This window comes from Entelurus aequoreus, linkage group LG03, assembly GCF_033978785.1.
Source record: "Entelurus aequoreus isolate RoL-2023_Sb linkage group LG03, RoL_Eaeq_v1.1, whole genome shotgun sequence".
Taxonomy (NCBI): domain Eukaryota; kingdom Metazoa; phylum Chordata; class Actinopteri; order Syngnathiformes; family Syngnathidae; genus Entelurus; species Entelurus aequoreus.
In genome coordinates this window covers 8,808,725-8,815,606 of record NC_084733.1, presented here as the reverse complement: position 1 = coordinate 8,815,606, position 6,882 = coordinate 8,808,725, and positions in this window count along the sequence as shown.

The window sequence follows — 6,882 nt, the reverse complement described above, 5'->3', positions numbered from 1 at the left end:
ATACATGTTTTATTGCTTCATTCGCATTATCTCAGGATTCTAAGAACATTACTGTCATATTGAATAAAAAAACAAATTTTTGTATTTGCAAACCTTACAAAAGCACATTGTTCTAGTAAAACTCAAAGATACATCAATAAAAGCATTATTAGACATAGTGCATGTTTGGTTTAGGAGTTATGCTTGAATAATTTTTGTATTGCTTCATTTGCATTATCTCAGGATTCTAAGAACTGTCTGAATATGAATCCGTCATATTGAATTAAACATTTTTTTTTTTTTTAAAGTTGTGTTTGCAAACCTTACAAAACATTTTTTTCTAGTAAAACTCACACAGATACATTAGTACAGGCATTATTAGACATATTGCATATTTGGTTTGGGAGTTATGCTTGAAAACAATTGTTTATTGCTTCATTCGCATTATCTCAGGATTCTAAGAACATTACTGTCATATTAAATAAAAAAACACATTTTTGTGTTTGCAAACCTTACAAAAGCACATGTTTCTAATAAAACTCACAACAATACATTAATACAGACATTATTATACATTTGCATATTTGGTTTAGGAGTTATGTTTGAATAATTTTTATATTGCTTCATTCGCATTATCTCAGGATTCTAAGAACATTACTGTCATATTGAATAAAAAAACACATTTTTGTGTTCACAAACCTTACAAAAGCTGTTTTTTCTAGTAAAACTCACAACAATACATTAATAAAGGCATTATTAGACATATTGCATATTTGGTTTAGGAGTTATGCTTGAAGAAATGTTTTATTGCTTCATTCGCATAATCTCAGGATTCTAAGAACATTACTGTCATATTGAAATAAAAAAACACATTTTTGTGTTTGCAAACCTTACAAAAGCACATTGTTCTAGTAAAACTCAAAGATACATCAATAAAAGCATTATTAGACATATTGCATATTTGGTTAGGAGTTATGCTTGAATACATTTTTTATTGCTTCATTCGCATTATCTCAGGATTCTAAGAACATTACTGTCATATTAAGTAAAAAAACAAATTTTTGTGTTCGCAAAACTTACAAAAGCACATTTTCTAGTAAAACTCACAACGATACATTAATACAGGCATTATTAGACATATTGCATATTTGGTTTGGGAGTTATGCTTGAAAAAAAATTTTTATTGCTTCATTCGCATTATCTCAGGATTCTAAGAACATTACTGTCATATTGAATAAAAAAATAAATTTTTGTGTTTGCAAACCTTACAAAAGCACATTGTTCTAGCAAAACTCAAAGATACATCAATAAAGGCATTATTAGACAGTGCATGTTTGGTTTAGGAGTCATGCTTGAATAATTTTTGTATTGCGCAATTCGTATTATCTCAGGATTCTAAGAACTGTCTGAATCTGAATCTGTCATATTGAATAAAAAAAAAAAAAAAAAAAAAAAAAATTGTGTTTGCAAACCTTACAAAAACATTTTTTTTCTAGTAAAACTCACACAGATACATTAATACAGGCATTATTAGACATACTGCATGTTTGGTTTCGGAATTATACTGAAATGAACAGAAACCATATTCCTGAATACTGCTGTTGTATTCTGAATAATTGTATCGATAATGGTAATGTAGTGATTGAAGTGTAAAACATGTTTTCTAAAGATTACAATAAAAATGAACACTGTTTAAATGTGTCAAAATGTTTAAGAATGTTTGCACAATCATATGCCTGCCATGCCTAACATGTTAGCTACTTCTCTTTGTTTATAATGTTTATAATGTCTATTTTTCTATTTCCTGCTGGACCTACTCTCTATTTTATACTGTATATACTGTAATATTGTACATGGGAATTGGTTTATATTGTATATATGTTATAGACATAATATAATATATCTGTGTATAAATTATTCAGTACACATATTATGTATATATTCGTATATATGTTAGATTTTTTTAAAGCTATATTAGTCTATTTATACCTGCATTGTCCTTTCCATCCTTACACTTTCCATCATTGTAACTGAGCTACCGTGTTGAACAATTTCCCTTGTGAAACATTCAAGTTTGCCTAAGTCTAAGTCTAATGCTCATTGTGTGTTTTCCTCCTGCTGGTAAACACGACCACTGCGCCCAGTTCCTACGCTATCAGCACGTGTTGTTATCTTGCCTGCTGGTGAAGCGTGCTGGTGACATACTATTGGAGAGCACGAGCCAAAATACCATGCTCACGCTCTTCATCCTATGGGCTTACCACTAAACATTTCTCAATAGCCCCCCTCCCAGTTAGGGCATCTAAAACGGGCATTGACACGAGGGCACTTACCTTGACACAGAGCCCCAGAAACCATGCAAGAGAGCAGTAAAGTCACTGTAGTTAATCCCGACATGGCGCCTCTCTGATGATTCTGCTCCGCGATCCCACAGTGGAGAGGCTCCGGCAGAGAGAACGTGTCCCCCCCACCCCCGCCTCGTCAGGTGTGTGAGAGAAAAGTGGAGAGGTGTCGTTGCCGCTCAGCAAAGAAGTTGTCCAGTGGCGGGCTGGAGGCCGCTGGTTTTTAAAAAGATGGAGCAATGTGGGCGCGTGCCAATCCGGCCCCTCTCTGCTAACCATTGGTCAGTCGTAAGCAACATCTGGGGGCCTCGTATCATCTTCCACAAAAAAAGGTCAAGAGGAGGGGGAGCGAGGAATCAGGGTGTTGAGACACACTCATAATAAAGAGTGAGAGGGTGGATGCTAAAAATAAGAGTGTTTTTCAAACGTTCACATTTTAGCAACCAGGGACAAAAACTGTATATATATGCTGTATACCGATATATTAGAGCGAGGGTGTCAAAGTCAAGGATCCGGCCCGCGGGCCTTCACCTAATTAATATTTACAAGTAGTATATTTTTGGTAACACTTTAGTATGGGGAACATATTCCGGGCAGCATATTCTAAGTAAGAAAGACTTAAAGGCCTACTGAAAGCCACTACTACCGACCACGCAGTCTGATAGTTTATATATCAATGATGAAATCTTAACATTGCAACACATGCCAATACGGCCGGGTTAACTTATAAAGTGCAATTTTAAATTTCCCGCCGCACTTCCGGTTGAAAACGTCTAGATATGATGACGTATGCGCGTGACGTCAACGATTGATACGGAAGTATTGGTACCCCGTTGAATACAATACAAAAAAGCTCTGTTTTCATTTCAAAATTCCACAGTATTCTGGACATCTGTGTTGGTGAATCTTTTGCAATTTGTTTAATGAACAATGGAGACTGCAAAGAAGAAAGCTGTAGGTGGGATCGGTGTATTAGCGGCGGACTGTAGCAACACAGCCAGGAGGACAGAGATGGATAGCAGACGCGCTAGCCGGCGAACTCACCTTAACTTCCTCCGTCTCGCTGACCGCATCTGTGATCGGGTGAAGTCCTTCGTCGCACCGTCGATCGCTGGAACGTAGGTGAGCACGGGTGTTGATGAGCAGATGAGGGCTGGCTGGCATAGGTGGAGCGCTAATGTTTTTAGCATAGCTCTGTGAGGTCCGGTTGCTAAGTTAGCTTCAATGGCGTCGTTAGCAACAGCATTGTTAACCTTCACCAGGCTGGAAAGCATTAACCGTGTAGTTGCATGTCCATGGTTTAATAGTATTGTTGATCTTCTGTCTATCCTTCCAGTCAGGGGTTTATTTATTTTGTTTCTATATGCAGTTAAGCACGATGCTATCACGTTAGCTCCGTAGCTAAAGTGTTTTTTCGATGTATTGTCGTGGAGATACAAGTCACTGTGAATGTCCATTTCGCGTTCTCGACTCTCATTTTCAAGAGGATATAGTATCCGAGGTGGTTTAAAATACAAATCCGTGATCCACAATAGAAAAAGGAGAGAGTGTGGAATCCAATGAGCCAGCTTGTACCTAAGTTACGGTCAGAGCGAAAAAAGATATGTCTTGCACTGCATTCTAGTCCGTCACTCTAACGTTCCTCATCCACAAATCGTTCATCCTCGCTCAAATTAATGAGTCGCTTTCTCGGTCCGAATCGCTCTAGCTGCATTGAAAACAATAAGAAAATATGAGGAGGCGATCAATTGACTACGTCACGCTACTTCCGGTAGGGGCAGGGCTTTTTTTTATCAGATACCAAAAGTTGCGAACTGTATCGTCGATGTTCTCTACTAAATCCTTTCAGCAAAAATATGGCAATATCGCGAAATGATCAAGTATGACACATAGAATGGATCTGCTATCCCCGTTTAAATAAAAAAAAATTCATTTCAGTAGGCCTTTAATGCATTCGTTCTTTCAATTTTGACAGAAAAAAAATATTATCCGATCATGCCACTTGTATTACATACTGTATTGCAAAAACAATTTTTGTGAGATAAAAGCAAATAATGAAATACCTGCTCGTCACCTATATTTGTGATTTTAAAGCAACTTATACATTGAAAAAAATCTAATAATCAAATGCACATGCATTTCGATTAATCATGATTAATCACAGGTTATTACCCGCATGCATAATGTAAATTCATTTTGAAAAAAGCGGCCCTCTGAAAGCAGCCATTACTCTGATGTGGCCGTCAATGAAAATGAGTTTGACACCCCTGGAGTAGTGGAAATGCAAAGGCAATGTGTTTCGTCTTTTCTTTTTTACGCCCCCTCAAACAGGAACTCAGTTGGATTTAGTACATTAGCATTCCAATTAGACTCCTGTTTGTACCTCACTCATTTTGGAGTTTTACGCAGTTATTGACACAAACAGCTATACGGTCTATATTGACAGACCTTCATTTGTCTATAGCTAGTTACAGGCTGATCATTACCAAGTCAATTATGGTAATACTGGTAAGTGGCTGGATTTAGTCTGCATGTTCCTATGCTCAATGTCTGATTTAGTACAAAACCCAAAACCAGTGAAGTTGGCACGTTGTGTAAATGGTAAATAAAAACAGAATACAATGATTGATTGCTGGTTTTGTATAAGACCTTGTTTTTTTAATTACCTTCTTAAATTTAAGACAAAATCAAGGACAAAAAACTGGGTTTTCAATATGCTTGAAATGAATATATATTATATTCATGTCATTGGATCTCTCCAAGTTACTGGTGTCTTGGAGTGGTAGGAAGAAACGCTCTGACTCGTATAAGGATAGGTCGTTAGACCCCGAATATAAAACGTCACTTTGTTTTCAGACTTTTGGGCAAACATTTTTATATTTTCTATATACAGTACAGGCCAAAAGTTTGGACACACCTTCTCATTCAATGTGTTTTCTTTATTTTCATGACTATTTACATTGTAGATTGTCACTGAAGGCATCAAAACTACGAATGAACACATGTGGAGTTATGTTCTTAACAAGAAAAGGTGAAATAACTGAAAACATTTTATATTCTAGTTTCTTCAAAATAGCCACCCTTTGCTCTGATTACTGCTTTGCACGCTCTTGGCATTCTCTCGAAGTGAAAACCATTTCAGGTGACTACCTCTTTAAGCTCATCGAGAGAATGCCAAGAGTGTGCAAAAAAGTAATCAGAGCAAATGGTGGCTATTTTGAAGAAACTAGAATATAAAACATGTTTTCAGTTATTTCACCTTTTCTTGTTAAGCACATAACTCCACATGTGTTCATTCATAGTTTTGATGCCTTCAGTGACAATCTACAATCTACAATCTACATGAAAATAGAGAAAATGCATTGGATGAGGAGAAGGTGTGTCCAAACTTTTGGCCTGTACTATATATATAAATATATATATACACTACCGTTCAAAAGTTTGGGGTCACCCAAACAATTTTGTGGAATAGCCTTCATTTCTAAGAACAAGAATAGACTGTCAAGTTTCAGATGAAAGTTCTCTTTTTCTGGCCATTTTGCGCGTTTAATTGACCCCACAAATGTGATGCTCCAGAAACTCAATCTGCTCAAAGGAAGGTCAGTTTTGTAGCTTCTGTAACAAGCTAAACTGTTTTCAGATGTGTGAACATGATTGCACAAGGGTTTTCTAATCATCAATTAGCCTTCTGAGCCAATGAGCAAACACATTGTACCATTAGAACACTGGAGTGATAGTTGCTGGAAATGGGCCTCTATACACCTATGTAGATATTGCACCAAAAACCAGACATTTGCAGCTAGAATAGTCATTTACCACATTAGCAATGTATAGAGTGTATTTCTTTAAAGTTAAGACTAGTTTAAAGTTATCTTCATTGAAAAGTACAGTGCTTTTCCTTCAAAAATAAGGACATTTCAATGTGACCCCAAACTTTTGAACGGTAGTATATATATATATATATATATATATATATATATATATATATATATATATATATATATATATATATATATATATATATATATATATATATATATATATATATATATATATATATATATATATATATATATATATACTACCGTTCAAAAGGGTTTCCCACACATTCATTTATTTGTGGCGGCCCGCCACGAAAAAATTACGTCCGCCACAAATAAAAAAAATTAAAAAATTTAAAAATTTTAAAAATAAAAATTAAAAAATTTTGGGAGCTCTTTGTTCAGTGGATCAGATGTTTGATGAAGCTCTGTGTCTATCTACCACCACTACTGTTTTCTGTTTCTTTGTTACTGACTGTGGCAGGACACCTCTGCCTCTGTTTCACTTTATGTTGCTGGTAAATAATATGGTTGTAGTAGTAGGCTAAAGTTAAATGATTTAGTATGCACTAATTAAAGGGGCAGAGCTTTGAGACATTTTAGCTTTTATATTTTATAAGATATATTTTTTGTAAGAACCACAATTAATAAATATATTTCAGTGAATAACTTATTGTTCAAATCTGTATATAAAAATGTACATAAAGTGTTGTAATTATATTGTAAAATGGATGGATGGA